The 20772-nt window shown below is 38.0% G+C and overlaps 1 protein-coding gene, 2 long non-coding RNA genes, 1 other non-coding gene and 1 pseudogene across 4 annotated transcripts in view; 3 read left to right on the top strand and 2 right to left on the bottom strand.

The window, feature by feature from the left end:
- Positions 1 to 20772, top strand: part of LOC124384638 (eukaryotic translation initiation factor 4 gamma 3-like) — a 1295064-nt gene that overhangs the window by 1185489 nt on the left and 88803 nt on the right. The window lies entirely within an intron of this gene.
- Positions 1 to 20772, bottom strand: part of LOC124384781 — a 277817-nt gene that overhangs the window by 199119 nt on the left and 57926 nt on the right. The gene's annotated exons all lie outside the window — the stretch shown is intronic.
- Positions 2408 to 2480, bottom strand: trnav-uac. Its single transcript has one exon. It is a non-coding gene; the product is annotated as a tRNA-Val (tRNA).
- LOC124384592 lies at positions 6138 to 9631 on the top strand (annotated as a pseudogene).
- LOC124384768 lies at positions 17205 to 17811 on the top strand. The gene is made up of 3 exons (XR_006925584.1): positions 17205 to 17241; positions 17328 to 17422; positions 17776 to 17811. It is a non-coding gene; the product is annotated as an uncharacterized LOC124384768 (long non-coding RNA).

The following is a 20772-nucleotide window of genomic DNA, read 5'->3' as shown; positions in this document are numbered from 1 at the left end:
ACTGAAACTCCCTCTCACCAATACATTTTAGCTCTAAATGATTAGAGATGGTACTCAAGTCAGTCATGAGTATTTCAACTATTCTCGCCACAGCATCATAAAATAAATTCCACCTTGTGGAGCATGGCACAAGCAGTTTTTTGCCAACCAAATCGCCCACTAACTCTGAAGCCAAAGTCGACCAGCTAGCCTTACTCCACAGTGCTGCAAATGTATAATAGAGTATTTGGAAATGTATTTATATTAAACAATTTAAATGTTTTATCAGCCAGGATAAAATAATCTACAATGGTTGTACCTCACTCTCCTGGTTGTTCTTCTGGAATATTTAAAGTATGCTCATTCTAAATAAAGTAGTAGTTCTAAATCAGAGTAGTGCAGTGGTGGGCCATCAGGGCCAGCAAGTTCTTCTCTGCTGGCCTAAACATTATCAGAAGCACTGATCTACAATTACAACCTAAATTCCAATATTTGTTCGATGAAATTGTGAGTTTTTCTTGGCTGCACTGCTTCCAGTATGTGAATGTTTGATTTTTTTTCTATTTGCTGCCATGTCAATCTAATCTGCCCAGGGTCTTCAGAATCAGTTGTGCTGGCCGATGTACCTTAGACTATTTTAGCAATGGATCTGTTTCTTTAACCAATCAGATTTCAAATTCGCCTCACAAGACCAGCTAGCTGGCCCAGACTAGCATCAGCATTTTTCTGTCCTCTGATTGGTTCGTCAGAGCGAAACTGTTACAGCCAAGTTGGACTGGCAAAACATGTCTGTAGCGATCCACACACATTAATACATCAGTTAGACTGATGTAGGAAGAGAAATGATTTGGTCTCGGACGTTGTTAAAAATCCATTTTCAAGAAAAGCTAGACATCTAGAAAAGCCAGGTAGCCCAACCCTAAAGCTAGTTAGCTTGTCTCAGCCCGGGAAAGGGTTTGTTCACCACTTCCAGACCAGTGAAGACGAGCGATACCACTGATACCACAGGAGCGTTGCAAATTATGAGTATGCATTATGAGTATGCATCTCTGGAGAGTAAGTTGTATTTAATTTACATTTTTTAATGTTTTTGTCATGTTATTAGACAAATATTGATTCTAAACTGCTCCACATGATATAGATGGCACAGTTGCGGTTGTAGTGTAAAGGTTTGAAGCTTGCTTTAGTAAAATGGTATTCACCCTCCATATGCAAAATGCCTCTCTCTCTGTAATGCCACTCATTGTTATATTGTGTTTTTGTATAGTATTGATGGTTTCTATAATGTCGACATGATAGTGGTGGTATTAAGAGGTGAATTAAATCAGGTAAGTCCACACTGAAGGCACAGGTACCAAATGCACGGCCCGTCACTGAAGTAGTGTTAAAACAAAGAACACAGACACTCACCATTGCTGTTGCTCAACACCTTCACTGTAGAATCTGTAGGAAAATATTAGTTATGTTGTAAATGAGATTCGAAGTATGTTTTAAATACCGACAGCAACATCTCATTACAAACAGCAACATATAATTACAAACAATATGAACACAATGATGAATTTAAAGTACACTTAAGTAAAAACAGTATACTTTACCTTAAAATTTAGGTTTCGTCATTTTGCTTCTCTTTCAAGTAACTGAAAAGGAAAACAGCAATGAAGTAAATAAATGCACTGATGTTTTCATGTTTCAAAGACAAGTGAGCATTTAACTGGGTTGACAATGAAGGACTGGGTTTGAACTAGGCAGGTGCTACCCTTCTCTCTAAGGCCAATCTCTTCATCCTGCCATGACTGAGAAATGCTACAAAGCAGTAGCCACATAACTCACAGCAAGCTCTATAAAATGTGGTATGATTTACTATTGATTAACATTATTAAGAAACATTGAAGATGTGAGCTTATCAAAATCAGATTCAGATTGAGTTCACACTTGTATTCTTAAGAATCCAGGATGTAAATATTTACCTTAAAAAGCTGTAGTATAGGAACATTTCTCAAAATCTCAGTGGAACCATGTGAATTAAACTTAGAGAACTCACTCAAATGTCCCTATGTTTTGCCCAATAATAGTTTTAGCCAATCAAATGAGTTTCTTTTTCGAACGTTGCTCTGTGTTTCACTACAGGAATTGCTTTGGGCGTGACCAACTACAGAAGCTTCTATGACACTACATCTGTCTTAACAGGTCGACCCGTCTGTCCCTCTCTTACAATGTCATTCACACTTTCTTCCTATGAAGGACCACATCAAGCTCTCTCAGCATATCCAGTTTTTATTGAGTTCAGGGAGGTTGCATCTCACCCATGTCCTTCTTCATATGGAGGAACCATCTCGGGCAGAGACCCTCACCTGATGTTCATCGTGCGCATGGGCCCTGTAACCGCAATGCACTAAAAGCATATAGAATCAGAGACTCAAGGGCATGGCTCCACTGGGGCTCGAACCCAGGACCTTCTGCGTGTAAAGCAGACGTGATGACCACTACACTATGGAACCTGCTGCCGAGAGGGTTGATGTCCAATGTGCATAAATAGAAACATATCTCTCAAAATTTAACTGGGAAAATATTAATTCAACTTAGAAAACTTACTGACTCAAATGTCACAATCATCTCCACTGTTTTGAGCGTGTTAAGCTCCAGGTTTTTATGACTGCACCATGTCTCTCAGGTCTTTCTTCACTGAAGCAGGGTCGTTGGCTGAAAACTGATTTTACAGCTTTTTAGAGTAGCTCCTCTTAGACACTCTATGAGAATCAATAATAAGGATTAATCTTCCTCATATTACTGAATTAATCATGTACTACAGAATTTGAAAAGAACTTGGATCCTGTCAACCGAGAACAGAAAGCTGAGGGTACATTTGGAAACAAGTTTCTCGAAGCTGTATAGTTGCAATCTGTAGAACATTTTGCCTGAATCGATATTTTTGCTCATTCATGCTGTTTAGTTGACTGTATGGTTCCATAATGTAGTGGTCATCACATCTGTTTTACATGCAGAAACTCCTGAGCTCAACTCCCAGTGGAACCATGCAGCTGGCAAACATGAATGAGGTTTATATTTTTGTGAACAGTTATGTTAAGAAAGCGAAGATATTCCCTAAAATTTGAACACAATTCTGCAAATAAAAACAAGTTGGCATTTTTCTGCATTGCGCTTGTAACAGCATTCCAGAAGTAGAATCAGAATTAAGTGCATGGTTCTACTGGGGTTCGAACAAAGCATTCTGCGTGTAAAGCAGGCGTGATGACCACTACACTATGGAACCTGTTGCTGAGAAGGATTATGTCCAATGTGCATAAAGATAAACATCTCTCAAAATCTAACTGGAAAAATATAAATTAAAGGTTTTGCCCAATAATAGTTTTAGCGATGCAAATGAGTTTATTACTGCTGCTGACATTACTGAGTAAAATGCTGCTTCCTCAGAAGACCACACACAGTAGGCTCATGACCACCGAGTGAAAGATCTCCAGCATCTTAATGCACTTAATGCAAAAAACAAAAAAACAGGTTCCGTGTAGTAATTCATCACTTCTGCTTTACATGCAGGAGGTTCTGGGTTTGATTCCCAGTGGAATCATGTATAAAACAAATATAATGTAAGATTGTGTTTCTTCTTCTTTAAACCATAGCGTGGTTGTGATCACCTCTGCTTCACACACAAAAGTGGCCGTAAAACTGTAAGGAGAGAGACAAAAGCTGAGTCCCATGTGCTAGGTGGCCAAGATTTTTAAATAAAAAATACAATGAAAGTAAATATAAATAAACCGTATCCTGCTAGCGGAAAGAAATTCCACCATTAGGGTCCCTTAACTGGTTCCATTGTGTAGTGTAAACACAATTTTCTCTTTTTCTCACTCTGGATGTATACAGTTTTTGAAAAGTGGCAGGAGGACACCGATAAGCACTGCAGCCGTCTAAACTGTCCTCTGTAGTCCTCTGATGTCTGATTTTACAGCTGAGCAGAACCAGACAGTTATTAAAGCAACTCCTGTTGAACTTTCTAAGCTGGTGAAGGAAGTACATCCTCTGTTAAGCCTTTTTAACAATGGAGTCGATGTGATTGTCCCACTACATGCCCTGAGAGATGGTGGTGCCCAGGAACCTGAATGACTCCACTGCTGCCATAGTGCTGTTAATGATGGTGAGTAGGGGGAGAGCAGGGGGTTTCACCTAAAATCCACAATTATCTCCACTGTTTTGAGCGTGTTAAGCTCCAGGTTTTATGACTGCACCATGTCTCTCAGGCCTTTCTTCACTGAAGCAGGGTCGTGGAGTCAGTGGAGTCAAAGCTGAAAAGTTGCAATCTGGAAACATATGCAGGTGCAGGTGATTGTGTGGATCCATAGGGTAGTGGTCATCACATCTGCTTTACAGGTCCTTCTGACCCCAGTGGAACCATGCAGCTAGCAAACATGAATGAGCTTCATGTATTTGTCACAAATTGTTACTAAATCCTTGAAAAAAATAAACAACTTTTGGTGTTTCTGCATTGTGCTTGCAACAGAAATGGACAATAGGAATTCCAAAACGCTCAAGAGCATGGCTCCACTGGGGGTTGAACCCAGGACCTCCTGCGAGTAAAGGAGATGTGATGACCGTTAAAGCTGTAAGAGAAGTTGGACACTAAGGAAGGAGAAAAGGAGAACTACAGGGGAATAAAGTTGATCAGTCACACCATGAAGTTATAGGAAATAGTGGAAGCCAGGCTGAGTTTATTCATTAGTTATTTATCCAGTTATCATCTGTTAACCTGTTATTTCAACAAAACCAGATTTTCTCCTGCAAACCAAGTTCAAGAAAATGCTACAAGGAATTGACTCCCATGTCGTGTTTGCTGGACTTTAGAATGTAATACTTTATTGCACTGAGGTGCTTTAGTACATAAAGGTCTACATTTAATTTTTATTATTATTATATGCAGATTTACATATTTATGAAACCCAAAGAGATAAAATTATTAAATTTCCAATATTTGGTTTGATTAAACAATGTTATTTGGGTGTTATATAATCAACACATCCTCGTCAAAGCAAGGAACATTCATAAACCCCCAAAAACTTTAATAATGATGATTAATAATAATAATAATAATAATAATAATAATAATAATAATAATATATATACAGTGGAACCCGGTTATGTCGATGTCCTAGGGGGTCGCCAGAAAGCATCGAGGTAACCGATGATCGAGATAAACAAAAATCAATATAGTGGCAATATATTAATGTGCTTGAAATTTCTTTATGTACATGATGTGCGTTAATAAATGAGAATGTGCATGCACGTGTTTTGAAGGGTTTTTACACAACAGCGTTGCGCGATTTGTTTGATGAAGGCATGCTATAAAATACATACAGTACATGTTTATCTGTCAGGAATCCACCTGCCACGCCCCTTCGCCCCTTCAGCGTGTCAGGTGTTTTCTGCCGCTTTCTGAAGCTCCGCTTCAATTGCACATATATGGTGCTCGTTTATCATCATCACCAGCTCCTATTTAAACTTCCACACTCTCACTGTCCGTTATTGTTGGTATATGTTGGTTCACGGCGGTCGTTGTTATCGCTCATGTGTATCTCGGTACGTGTCTTCCCACCGGCAGTCTTTCAACGTCTGCTCTTTTCTTCCCAAAGCGCATCGCGGATTCTTTCACGTGGGTGTCAGTCAGAACAGATCGATGCTTTGATTTCACGTGTTTCAGGGTAGAAAACACAGACTTTGTGGGGGGTGTTTTTTTTATGTGCGTGTTCACTTCGCTCGAGTTCAATACGTTTTTTTCGTCAAATGCGCATGTGCGTGAGATGAATATACAGCAGGGGTGGGCAATGAATTTTTACAAGGGGCCACATGAGAAACCTGAATTGTGTCAGAGGGCCACACCAACGATAATATTTTAGGGATGCACCGAAATGAAAATTCAATTTAAATGGCAATGAAATCCATAATTTTTTGTGTTATGCCTTTTGCCTTGGCACCATCACTGGAAAACTTTCCTGCCTTTTCAAAAACGTCCTCTACAGACAGAGTGCGCATGCTCGGATTGACTTTACTTTTCTGCGCCGCGTTCTTCTCATATTTAGAATGGCAATCGGGATGTTTGGATTTCAGGTGATCAATTTAAACCCGACTTGGAGAAACTCTTTGCAGATACAGAAAAGATCTACATGTAGATCTAGATCTGTGGTTAGGTCTTCAAGATGTTTGAAACAAACTACCTGTCCAGAACTTTTAAAAGTGTGTGTGCAAGTATACCTAGAAGAATTAATGCTGATTTGCAGAGAAAATGTGGTCACACAAAATTATTAATTTAGACTTTTATTAATTTGGACTCTTTTTTATTTATTCTTTATTTATGCAGAGTACTGTGTATATTTATATCACATTCTTCTTCTGTCTTGATTGAATATATAAATGTGTAAATACAGGGCAGTGGTAGTGGAACCCCTCAGATGTAAACTAAACAGAGGCGTTACCTGGAGACAAAACTGTACACATACTGTTTCATCATCAATATCAAATGTTGCCATGGATACGCGACCTCTTTTCACTGCTGGACAGCGATATCTGCTGGATGCGTTATTTTGGGCAAGAAGAAAATAAAACCGAGAATAAAGCGCCATCTGCTGGAATGTTTCACAAAAAATGTAAGACGCTAAACACTACATAACATCCTTGTTTAAAACGGACTCAATGTCCAGTTCCTGACCGTAATGGAAAGTTAAAAAGAAATGTATGCCTCATGTCACCAGAATAAACTCTACCCAATTAGTATAAATACTGGCAAAGTGGGACACTTCAGATCAAACCTCTGTATCTTAAATCTCACTGATCTAAATTTATTTCTGAGTTCAGTCTTGGAAAATAAAAGTCCAAGGAACCAAAACAAAGATTCTGAAAAACTGTAAACAAAATGGCAGCTACATTGGGCAAATGTGATGTGCACTCAATTTACTAGGAACACCTACATTCATTTACTGTGTGTGTGTGTGTGTGTGTGTGTGTGTGTGTGTGTGTGTGTGTTGCTGCATTATTACAGCATTATTTATGCAAAAATAATAATTCTTATCACTTTCTTTATTTAGTTTTATACATCAACCAGCACACTGGATGCTGGAACATAAAGGACAGGGCACATGATCAGCCCAAATCATCATTCAGGGGCAAAAGGAAATCTGATAACCTGCCCAATGAATATGAGCCTCATCAGAAGAGACAGAAAAAACAGATAATAGAAGAGAAAACGGACGTCTCCAACAAAACTAAACTAGGTAAAAAAAAATACATGCAAACTTGTCCAAGGGTTTGTGAATGTGATGTACCCTCACTGTCCCCTTCATTAGAAACACCTCTGTATTCATATACACTTTGTGTGTGTGTGTGTGTGTGTGTGTGTGTGTGTGTGTGTGTGTGTGTGTGTGTTGCTGCATTATCACCACATTATTTATGCAAAAATTATAATTCTTATCCCTTTCTTTATTTAGTTTTATACATCAACCAGCACACTGGAAGCTGGAACATAAAGAAGAGGGCACATGATCAGCCCAAGTCATCATTCAGGGGCAAAAGGAAACCTGATAACCTGCACAATGAATATGAGCCTCATCAGAAGAGACAGAAAAAACAGATAATAGAAGAGAAAACTGACGTCTCCAACACAAATAAACTACCTCCTAAACATTTAGGCATTGGTAAGGCAGAAGAAAGTTGAAGTGGATGAACAGCAGTAGGACTGGTTATGTGAATTAGACACTCATCTTTGGATGTTTTTTCACAGCACATTTGTTGGAGGTTTATGAGACGAGAGAACTGCTGGGCAAAGGAGGATTTGGCTCTGTGTATGCTGGTGTCGTAAAGCAGATGGATTGCCAGTAAGTCTTTTTTCTCTTGTTTTATCTATATCTCTGACTTCATTATATGTTTTAATTTAATATACACATTGGGAAGCCTGTTTTAGTGATCATGCTGAATATTTAATCATAAGATCAGGAATGGCAGTGTTCACTGATACGTGATTGTGACTTTAGAAAGAGGCTGATTGTTATAAGCATCATGGCATCATGGCTCAATGTAGGATTTTCAATAAAACTGCAGAAGTGATTACTACACTTTTATGATCAGCTAAAATTATATAACATCTAAGGCCAAATAAAAAATCCTTTTTAGATCATTTATGTGAATAATTTCATCTAATTTCACAAAACACATTTGTATTTTTTTAGGTTGCAATCAAGTACATCTCCAAACGTAAAGCACCTGAAAAACTGGAAATCGTAAGTTTCTTCTGCATGTCTTAATGTACATAAAACAATAACCAATAACCTATACTATAATAATAATAATAATAATAATAATAATAATAATAATAATAATCACGTTATTCAGAACACTTTTATAAGCAGTTTGGGGTTATAATATGTAGCACTCGTTCTTTTCTACAGCCTGGACATGGTTTCCTGCCCACTGAGGTAGCTTTGATGTCCATCGTCAATAAAGAACCATACTGTTTAAACATCCTGCGGATTCTGGAGTGGTATGAACAGCCAAAGTGCTACTACATAGTTCTGGAACGACCCGAACCATGTGAAAACCTCCACCAGTTCTGCAGTAGGTATGGCAGCTGCTTGCCTGAGACTGTGACTCGTTTAGTGATGGTTCAGCTGATAGATGCGCTGAAGCATTGCAAGAGCCGGGGAATTCTGCATCGTGACGTCAAGCCAGAAAACATCATGGTTCAGACAAACACTCTTAAGGTTAAGCTGATTGACTTGGTGCGGAGACTTGATCAAGGACAAGTACAAAGAATTTACAGGTATATTATCTGAAAGCTCTGAAAATGTATCTGAGTTTTGCATGGCAATGAGATGTGTGCTTCTTTTACTAACTGGAATGTCATTAACAGGCACACCCAGCTACGCTCCTCCTGAGTGGTTTAAAAAGAAAAAGTATTTGGCAGAACCAGCGACTGTCTGGTCTGTGGGTGTGACACTGTACAGACTGGTGTGTGGCTCTCTGCCTTTCAACACCAGGAAGGACGTGAAACATGGTCATGTGCGTTTCTCCAGAAGGCATTCTGAAGGTAAGAAACTGCAAAGACTGATAAGTTATGGAATAAGTCAAAGCAGGCTGAAGTTTCTATTGTACATTTACTTGAACAGAGAAAGAAGCATTTATTTGTTTGATCTTATAACAGCTATAAGTGTGAATAATTTAATATGCAATCAATGATATTTATTTCAAAGTTTTATATATTATGCATAACTGTTTTTAAGAGATTAAATATTATACAGCATGATCTTTATTAGGTGAAGTTTCTATTCTTTTCTCTATGTTTTACTGATTTCTGTATCTGTGTATTGTTTAACAGAATGCATGCATCTGATCCGTTGGTGTTTGTGCACCAAACCAGCAGGCCGTCCGAGCCTGGAGCAGATAGAGCATCACCCATGGTTTCACTTTAGAGGTATTTGTGCTGTTCTTTCTCTCTTTATTTTTAAACAGACAGAGGAACCCTATAATTCATGAAGTAATTTTTTCTCTAATTGTTTTGTTTTTTTGTGATTTAGGATCTGCACTACAAACTACTGGATAGACACCTGCCATCAAATACATCTGAAACCTACAAATATATTTGTGCTTTTGTACAAAATACATCAAAATAAAAAATGTAATTGTAAATTGATTTTGACTGAGTCAGTTTATATTGCAATCATTTTGTTAATCATGCTTACTTAATAAAACAATAAGCAATAAAAGTGGAGATAATCAGAGTTAAAGATGATTGTTTGGACCAATTAAAAGGAAAGTCACTGTATTGTCACTATCACTATATTTCTGCAGTGCACGGGAAGTAAACAAAACACCCCTTAGCTTAGAGGTCAAAGGGGAAACGTAACAGGAATGTATATCAATTGTGCATCATAAAGGATATAAATTCTTTTTTTAAATAAAACAAAATCACCATGCAGCACACTCCTGAGACCGGGGACCAAAAAAAACAACACGGGAGAAACAGCAATTGACTTAAATCTAAGGTTGCAGAGTAGTGCAGTGGTGGGCCATCAGGGCCAGCAAGTTCTTCTCTGCTGGCCTAAACATTATCAGAAGCACTGATCTACAATTACAACCTAAATTCCAATATTTGTTCGATGAAATTGTGAGTTTTCTTGGCTGCACTGCTTCCAGTATGTGAATGTTAGATTCTTTTTCTTTTGCTGCCATGTCAATCTAATCTGCCCAGGGTCTTCAGAATCAGTTGTGCTGTACCTTAGACTATTTTAGCAATGGATCTGTTTCTTTAACCAATCAAATTTCAAATTCGCCTCACAAGACCAGCTAGCTGGCCCAGACTAGCATCAGCATTTTCTGTCCTCTGATTGGTTCGTCAGAGCGAAACTGTTACAGCCAAGTTGGACTGGCAAAACATGTCTGTAGTGATCCACACACATTAATACATCAGTTAGACTGATGTAGGAAGAGAAATTGATTTGGTCTCGGACGTTGTTAAAAATCCATTTTCAAGAAAAGCTAGACATCTAGAAAAGCCAGGTAGCCCAACCCTAAAGCTAGTTAGCTTGTCTCAGCCCGGAAAGGGTTTGTTCACCACTTCCAGACCAGTGAAGAGCAATACCACTGATACCACAGGGCGTTGCAAATTATGAGTATGCATTATGAGTATGCATCTCTGGAGAGTAAGTTGTATTTAATTTACATTTTTTAATGTTTTTGTCATGTTATTAGACAAATATTGATTCTAAACTGCTCCACATGATATAGATGGCACAGTTGCGGTTGTAGTGTAAAGGTTTGAAGCTTGCTTTAGTAAAATGGTATTCACCCTCCATATGCAAAATGCCTCTCTCTCTGTAATGCCACTCATTGTTATATTGTGTTTTTGTATAGTATTGATGGTTTCTATAATGTCGACATGATAGTGGTGGTATTAAGAGGTGAATTAAATCAGGTAAGTCCACACTGAAGGCACAGGTACCAAATGCACGGCCCGTCACTGGAGTAGTGTTAAAACAAAGAACACAGACACTCACCATTGCTGTTGCTCAACACCTTCACTGTAGAATCTGTAGGAAAATATTAGTTATGTTGTAAATGAGATTCGAAGTATGTTTTAAATACCGACAGCAACATCTCATTACAAACAGCAACATATAATTACAAACAATATGAACACAATGATGAATTTAAAGTACACTTAAGTAAAAACAGTATACTTTACCTTAAAATTTAGGTTTCGTCATTTTGCTTCTCTTTCAAGTAACTGAAAAGGAAAACAGCAATGAAGTAAATAAATGCACTGATGTTTTCATGTTTCAAGGACAAGTGAGCATTCAACTGGGTTGACAATAAAGGACTGGATTTGAACTAGGCAGGTGCTACCCTTCTCTCTAAGGCCAATCTCTTCATCCTGCCATGACTGAGAAATGCTACAAAGCAGTAGCCACATAACTCACAGCAAGCTCTATAAAATGTGGTATGATTTACTATTGATTAACATTATTAAGAAACATTGAAGATGTGAGCTTATCGAAATCAGATTCAGATTGAGTTCACACTTGTATTCTTAAGAATCCAGGATGTAAATATTTACCTTAAAATGCTGTAGTATAGGAACATTTCTCAAAATCTCAGTGGAACCATGTGAATTAAACTTAGAGAACTCACTCAAATGTCCCTATGTTTTGCCCAATAATAGTTTTAGCCAATCAAATGAGTTTCTTTTTCGAACGTTGCTCTGTGTTTCACTACAGGAATTGCTTTGGGTGACCAACTACAGAAGCTTCTATGACACTACATCTGTCTTAACAGGTCGACCCGTCTGTCCCTCTCTTACAATGTCATTCACACTTTCTTCCTATGAAGGACCACATCAAGCTCTCTCAGCATATCCAGTTTTTATTGAGTTCAGGGAGGTTGCATCTCACCCATGTCCTTCTTCATATGGAGGAACCATCTCGGCAGAGACCTCACCTGATGTTCATCGTGCGCATGGGCCCTGTAACCGCAATGCACTAAAAGCATATAGAATCAGAGACTCAAGGGCATGGCTCCACTGGGGCTCGAACCCAGGACCTTCTGTGTAAAGCAGGCGTGATGACCACTACACTATGGAACCTGCTGCCGAGAGGGTTGATGTCCAATGTGCATAAATAGAAACATATCTCTCAAAATTTAACTGGGAAAATATTAATTCAACTTAGAAAACTTACTGACTCAAATGTCACAATCATCTCCACTGTTTTGAGCGTGTTAAGCTCCAGGTTTTATGACTGCACCATGTCTCTCAGGTCTTTCTTCACTGAAGCAGGGTCGTTGGCTGAAAACTGATTTTACAGCTTTTTAGAGTAGCTCCTCTTAGCCACTCTATGAGAATCAATAATAAGGATTAATCTTCCTCATATTACTGAATTAATCATGTACTACAGAATTTGAAAAGAACTTGGATCCTGTCAACCGAGAACAGAAAGCTGAGGGTACATTTGGAAACAAGTTTTTCAAGCTGTATAGTTGCAATCTGAGAACATTTTGCCTGAATCGATATTTCTGCTCATTCATGCTGTTTAGTTGACTGTATGGTTCCATAATGTAGTTGTCATCACATCTGTTTTACATGCAGAAACTCCTGAGCTCAACTCCCAGTGGAACCATGCAGCTGGCAAACATGAATGAGGTTTATATTTTTGTGAACAGTTATGTTAAGAAAGCGAAGATATTCCTAAAATTTGAACACAATTCTGCAAATAAAAACAAGTTGGCATTTTTCTGCATTGTAACAGCATTCCAGAAGTAGAATCAGAATTAAGTGCATGGTTCTACTGGGGTTCGAACAAAGCATTCTGCGTGTAAAGCAGGCGTGATGACCACTACACTATGGAACCTGTTGCTGAGAAGGATTATGTCCAATGTGCATAAAGATAAACATCTCTCAAAATCTAACTGGAAAAATATAAATTAAAGGTTTTGCCCAATAATAGTTTTAGCGATGCAAATGAGTTTATTACTGCTGCTGACATTACTGAGTAAAATGCTGCTTCCTCAGAAGACCACACACAGTAGGCTCATGACCACCGGTGAAAGATCTCCAGCATCTTAATGCACTTAATGCAAAAAACAAAAAAACAGGTTCCGTGTAGTAATTCATCACTTCTGCTTTACATGCAGGAGGTTCTGGGTTTGATTCCCAGTGGAATCATGTATAAAACAAATATAATGTAAGAGTGTGTTTCTTCTTCTTTAAACCATAGCGTGGTTGTGATCACCTCTGCTTCACACACAAAAGTGGGTAAAACTGTAAGGAGAGAGACAAAAGCTGAGTCCCATGTGCTAGGTGGCCAAGATTTTTAATAAAAACACAATGAAAGTAAATATAAAATAAACCGTATCCTGCTAGCGGGAAATAAATTCCACCATTAGGGTCCCTTAACTGGTTCCATTGTGTAGTGTAAACACAATTTTCTTTTCTCACTCTGGATGTATACAGTTTTTGAAAAGTGGCAGGAGGACACCGATAATCACTGCAGTCTAAACTGTCCTCTGTAGTCCTCTGATGTCTGATTTTACAGCTGAGCAGAACCAGACAGTTATTAAAGCAACTCCTGTTGAACTTTCTAAGCTGGTGAAGGAAGTACATCCTCTGTTAAACCTTTTAACAATGGAGTCGATGTGATTGTCCCACTACATGCCCTGAGAGATGGTGGTGCCCAGGAACCTGAATGACTCCACTGCTGCCATAGTGCTGTTAATGATGGTGAGTAGGGGGAGAGCAGGGGGTTTCTCCTAAAATCCACAATTATCTCCACTGTTTTGAGCGTGTTAAGCTCCAGGTTTTATGACTGCACCATGTCTCTCAGGCCTTTCTTCACTGAAGCAGGGTCGTGGAGTCAGTGGAGTCAAAGCTGAAAAGTTGCAATCTGGAAACATATGCAGGTGCAGGTGATTGTGTGGATCCATAGGGTAGTGGTCATCACATCTGCTTTACACGCAGAAGGTCCTTCTGCGACCCCCAGTGGAACCATGCAGCTAGCAAACATGAATGAGGTTCATGTATTTGTCACAAATTGTTACTAAATCCTTGAAAAAAATAAACAACTTTTGGTGTTTCTGCATTGTGCTTGCAACAAAATGGACAATAGGAATTCCAAAAGGCTCAAGGGCATTGCTCCACTGGGGTTGAACCCAGGACCTCCTGCGAGTAAAGGAGATGTGATGACCGTTAAAGCTGTAAGAGAAGTTGGACACTAAGGAAGGAGAAAAGGAGAACTACAGGGAATAAAGTTGATCAGTCACACCATGAAGTTATAGGAAATAGTGGAAGCCAGGCTGAGTTTATTCATTAGTTATTTATCCAGTTATCATCTGTTAACCTGTTATTTCAACAAAACCAGATTTTCTCCTGCAAACCAAGTTCAAGAAAATGCTACAAGGAATTGACTCATGTCGTGTTTGCTGGACTTTAGAATGTAATACTTTATTGCACTGAGGTGCTTTAGTACATAAAGGTCTCATTTAATTTTATTATTATTATATGCAGATTTACATATTTATGAAACCCAAAGAGATAAAATTATTAAATTTCCAATATTTGGTTTGATTAAACAATGTTATTTGGGTGTTATATAATCAACACATCCTCTCGTCAAAGCAAGGAACATTCATAAACCCCAAAAACTTTAATAATGATGATTAATAATAATAATAATAATAATAATAATAATAATAATAAATAATACAGTGGAACCCGGTTATGTCGATGTCCTAGGGGTCGCCAGAAAGCATCGAGGTAACCGATGATCGAGATAAACAAAAATCAATATAGTGGCAATATATTAATGTGCTTGAAATTTCTTTATGTACATGATGTGCGTTAATAAATGAGAATGTGCATGCACGTGTTTTGAAGGGTTTTTACACAACAGCGTTGCGCGATTTGTTCGATGAAGGCATGCTATAAAATACATACAGTACATGTTTATCTGTCAGGAATCCACCTGCCACGCCCCTTCGCCCCTTCAGCGTGTCAGGTGTTTTCTCGTCGCTTTCTGAAGCTCCGCTTCAATTGCGCATATATGGTGCTCATCATCATCACCAGCTCCTATTTAAACTTCCACACTCTCACCGTCCGTTATTGTTGGTATATGTTGGTTCACGGCGGTCGTTGTTATCGCTCATGTGTATCTCGGCACGTGTCTTCCCACCGCAGTCTTTCAACGCCTGCTCTTTTCTTCCCAAAGCGCATCGCGGATTCTTCTCACGTGGGTGTCAGTCAGAACAGATCGATGCTTTGATTTCACGTGTTTCAGGGTAGAAAACAGAGACTTTGTGGGGGTGTTTTTATGTGCGTGTTCACTTCGCCGAGTTCAATACGTTTTCGTCAAATGCGCATGTGCGTGAGATGAATATACCAGTGGGCAATGAATTTTACAAGGGGCCACATGAGAAACCTGAATTGTGTCAGAGGGCCACACCAACGATAATATTTTAGGGATGCACGAAATGAAAATTCAATTTAAATGGCAATGAAATCCATAATTTTTTGTGTTATGCCTTTTGCCTTGGCACCATCACTGGAAAACTTTCCTGCCTTTTCAAAAACGTCCTCTACAGACAGAGTGCGATGCTCGGATTGACTTTACTTTTCTGCGCTCGTTCTTCTCATATTTAGAATGGCAATCGGGATGTTTGGATTTCAGGTGATCAATTTAAACCCGACTTGGAGAAACTCTTTGCAGATACAGAAAAGATCTACATGTAGATCTAGATCTGTGGTTAGGTCTTCAAGATGTTTGAAACAAACTACCTGTCCAGAACTTTTAAAAGTGTGTGCAAGTATACCTAGAAGAATTATTGCTGATTTGCAGAGAAAATGTGGTCACACAAAATTATTAATTTAGACTTTTATTAATTTGGACTCTTTTTTATTTATTCTTTATTTTGCAGAGTACTGTGTATATTTATATCACATTCTTCTTCTGTCTTGATTGAATATATAAATGTGTAAATACAGGGCAGTGGTGGAACCCCTCAGATGTAAACTAAACAGAGGCGTTACCTGGAGACAAAACTGTACACATACTGTTTCGTCATCAATATCAAATGTTGCCATGGATACGCGACGTCTTTTCACTGCTGGACAGCGATATCTGCTGGATGCGTTATTTTGGGCAAGAAGAAAATAAAACCGAGAATAAAGCGCCATCTGCTGGAATGTTTCACAAAAAATGTAAGACGCTAAACACTACATAACATCCTTGTTTAAAACGGACTCAATGTCCAGTTCCTGACCGTAATGGAAAGTTAAAAAGAAATGTATGCCTCATGTCACCAGAATAAACTCTACCCAATTAGTATAAATACTGGCAAAGTGGGACACTTCAGATCAAACCTCTGTATCTTAAATCTCACTGATCTAAATTTATTTCTGAGTTCAGTCTTGGAAAATAAAAAGTCCAAGGAACCAACACAAAGATTCTGAAAAAAACCGTAAACAAAATGGCAGCTACATTGGGCAAAACATGTCAAGATAAATGTGATGTGCACTCAATTTACTTGTGTGTGTGTGTGTGTGTGTGTGTGTGTGTGTTGCTGCATTATTACAGCATTATTTATGCAAAATAATAATTCTTATCACTTTCTTTATGTAGTTTATACATCAACCAGCACACTGGATGCTGGAACATAAAGGACAGGGCACATGATCAGCCCAAATCATCATTCAGGGGCAAAAGGAAATCTGATAACCTGCCCAATGAATATGAGCCTCATCAGAAGAGACAGAAAAAACAGATAATAAAAGTGAAAACGGACGTCTCCAACAAAACTAAACTAGGTACAAAAAAAAAATACATGCAAACTTGTCCAAGGGTTTGTGAATGTGATGTACCCTCACTGTCCCTTCATTAGAAACACCTCTGTATTCATATACACTTTGTGTGTGTGTGTGTGTGTGTGTGTGTGTGTGTGTGTGTGTGTGTGTGTGTTGCTGCATTATCACCACATTATTTATGCAAAATAATAATTTTATCCCTTTCTTTATTTAGTTTTATACATCAACCAGCACACTGGAAGCTGGAACATAAAGAAGAGGGCATACGATCAGCCCAAATCATCATTCAGGGGCAAAAGGAAACCTGATAACCTGCACAATGAATATGAGCCTCATCAGAAGAGACAGAAAAACAGATAATAGAAGAGAAAACTGACGTCTCAACACAAATAAACTACCTCCTAAACATTTAGGCATTGGTAAGGCAGAAGAAAGTTGAAGTGGATGAACAGCAGTAGGACTGGTTATGTGAATTAGACACTCATCTTTGGATGTTTTTTCACAGCACATTTGTTGGAGGTTTATGAGACGAGAGAACTGCTGGGCAAAGGAGGATTTGGCTCTGTGTATGCTGGTGTACGTAAAGCAGATGGATTGCCAGTAAGTCTTTTTTCTCTTGTTTTATCTATATCTCTGACTTCATTATATGTTTTAATTTAATATACACATTGGGGAAGCCTGTTTTTAGTGATCATGCTGAATATTTAATCATAAGATCAGGAATGGCAGTGTTCACTGATACGTGATTGTGACTTTAGAAAGAGGCTGATTGTTATAAGCATCATGGCATCATGGCTCAATGTAGGATTTTCAATAAAACTGCAGAAGTGATTACTACACTTTTAAGATCAGCTAAAATTATATAACATCTAAGGCCAAATAAAAAATACTTTTTAGTTCATTTATGTGAATAATTTCATCTAATTTCACAAAACACATTTGTATTTTTTTAGGTTGCAATCAAGTACATCTCCAAACGTAAAGCACCTGAAAAACTGGAAATCAAGTTTCTTCTGCATGTCTTAATGTACATAAAACAATAACCAATATCCTATACTATAATAATAATAATAATAATAATAATAATAATAATAATAATAATAATCACGTTATTCAGAACACTTTTATAAGCAGTTTGGGGTTATAATATGTAGCACTCGTTCTTTTCTACAGCCTGGACATGGTTTCCTGCCCACTGAGGTAGCTTTGATGTCCATCGTAAATAAAGAACCATACTGTTTAAACATCCTGCGGATTCTGGAGTGGTATGAACAGCCAAAGTGCTACTACATAGTTCTGGAACGACCCGAACCATGTGAAAACCTCCACCAGTTCTGCAGTAGGTATGGCAGCTGCTTGCCTGAGACTGTGACTCGTTTAGTGATGGTTCAGCTGATAGATGCGCTGAAGCATTGCAAGAGCCGGGAATTCTGCATCGTGACGCCAAGCCAGAAAACATCATGGTTCAGACAAACACTCTTAAGGTTAAGCTGATTGACTTTGGTGTGGAGACTTGATCAAGGACAAGTACAAAGAATTTACAGGTATATTATCTGAAAGCTCTGAAAATGTATCTGAGTTTTGCATGGCAATGAGATGTGTGCTTCTTTTACTAACTGGAATGTCATTAACAGGCACACCCAGCTACGCTCCTCCTGAGTGGTTTAAAAAGAAAAAGTATTTGGCAGAACCAGCGACTGTCTGGTCTGTGGGTGTGACACTTTACAGACTGGTGTGTGGCTCTCTGTCTTTCAACACCAGGAAGGACGTGAAACATGGTCATGTGCGTTTCTCCAGAAGGCATTCTGAAGGTAAGAAACTGCAAAGACTGATAAGTTATGGAATAAGTCAAAGCAGGCTGAAGTTTCTATTGTACATTTACTTGAACATAGAAAGAAGCATTTATTTGTTTGATCTTATAACAGCTATAAGTGTGAATAATTTAATATGCAATCAATGATATTTATTTCAAAGTTTTATATATTATGCATAACTGTTTTTAAGAGATTAAATATTATACAGCATGATCTTTATTAGGTGAAGTTTCTATTCTTTTCTCTATGTTTTACTGATTTCTGTATCTGTGTATTGTTTAACAGAATGCATGCATCTGATCCGTTGGTGTTTGTGCACCAAACCAGCAGGCCGTCCGAGCCTGGAGCAGATAGAGCATCACCCATGGTTTCACTTTAGAGGTATTTGTGCTGTTCTTTCTCTCTTTATTTTTAAACCGACAGAGGAACCTTATAATTCATGAAGTAATTTTTTCTCTAATTGTTTTGTTTTTTTGTGATTTAGGATCTGCACTACAAACTACTGGATAGACACCTGCCATCAAATACATCTGAAACCTACAAATATATTTGTGCTTTTGTACAAAATACATCAAAATAAAAAAATTTAATTGTAAATTGATTTTGACTGGAGTCAGTTTATATTGCAATCATTTTTGTTAATCATGCTTACTTAATAAAACAATAAGCAATAAAAGTGGAGATAATCAGAGTTAAAGATGATTGTTTGGACCAATTAAAAGGAAAGTCACTGTATTGTCACTATCACTATATTTTGCAGTGCACGGAAGTAAACAAAACACTTAGCTTAGAGGTCAAAGGGGAAAGCGTAACAGGAATGTATATCAATTGTGCATCATAAAGGATATAAATTCTTTTTTAAATAAAACAAAATCACCATGCAGCACACCCTGAGACCGGGGACCAAAAAACAACACGGGAGAAACAGCAATTGACTTAAATCTAAAACAGAAAAACAAAAATTACAATACATCATATGCTTTATTCAGACACTTGTCAGCGAGCACTGCAACTGTAGGTGCAGAGTGACTGGATGGGAGGACCCAAATGCAGGATGCACACAAGGTTATGGGAAAACTGAATTTAATAATTAAAGCAAGGCAAAGGCAAAACAGAATCCAAAACAATCCAGGGTCAAAACAGGCAAACAGGGCAATGCAGGAGAAGACAAACCAAAGTCCAAAACAGTCCAAAAATCCAGAAACCGCAAAACAGTACAATACAGGGCAGAGCAAAACATAAACCAAAACAGTCCAAACTTCAAAACCAGAGGCAGGGCGGAACAGAGGTCAAGGACAGGATCCAGAACAGGCAGGATGATCAGGATCAGAAACAAGAACTAAAGCAGGCAGGATGGCAAGAATAATAGTATTCAGTAAGATTTAAGGTTACATTCAATTAAAGCTGTTCTAGAATTCCGCAAAAATATTTTTGTGCAAATTGCACCAGTTGTCAAAATAAAACATGTTGACATTGTCTGGGAAATTGAATGCAAGTAGCAATCATAGTGAAGGTAAATAAGCTTCCTTAAGGAGCAGGTGGCTAGGTGGTTTCAGTGGTATATCTTATTAGTATCTATTAAAAAGGCCAACATAACTTGAGGTAATATGCAATTTTCTAATTCTGAAGGTAGCTTCAATTTGAAGCTCATATTGTCAACCCTTCTAACACATAGCCACAATAGTTGTGTGGATCAGTCACAAATACCAAAGACAGAGAGGGATTCCTGTCTCTGGGAGAGGGGTAAAAGTTCTAACTCACAAAAGAGGGCTTTTGTACAAAAGATGGCCACTTTTGAGCAAAGTCCAATTAAATAGATATATAAATGTCACCATCATAAATTGCTGAGGGCATTTATGTTTTCCCAACAAATAGAACCTATTAATATAGAGGTTATTAATATATAATTCACACTCTAACACGGTGATATGTTGCAGTTTCCTGTTTAAATAAATAAATAAAAAATTAAGGCTATTGGTAACAGTAATTCTGACTTAATAGAACAGCACAGAGAAGTGCACTTTTACTAGACAATGAAAGTATTTCTTTTAAAAACTGGGATGTTAATTTTTTATTTAGGTCTCAAGTTTTCATAATAGGAAAACAACACAAGCACAAATACTGAGGTGCTTTATG

Source organism: Silurus meridionalis, chromosome 4, assembly GCF_014805685.1.
Source record: "Silurus meridionalis isolate SWU-2019-XX chromosome 4, ASM1480568v1, whole genome shotgun sequence".
Taxonomy (NCBI): Eukaryota; Metazoa; Chordata; class Actinopteri; order Siluriformes; family Siluridae; genus Silurus; species Silurus meridionalis.
The sequence above is the reverse complement of the archived record's forward strand: the minus strand, read 5'-3'. Positions and strand labels throughout refer to the sequence as shown.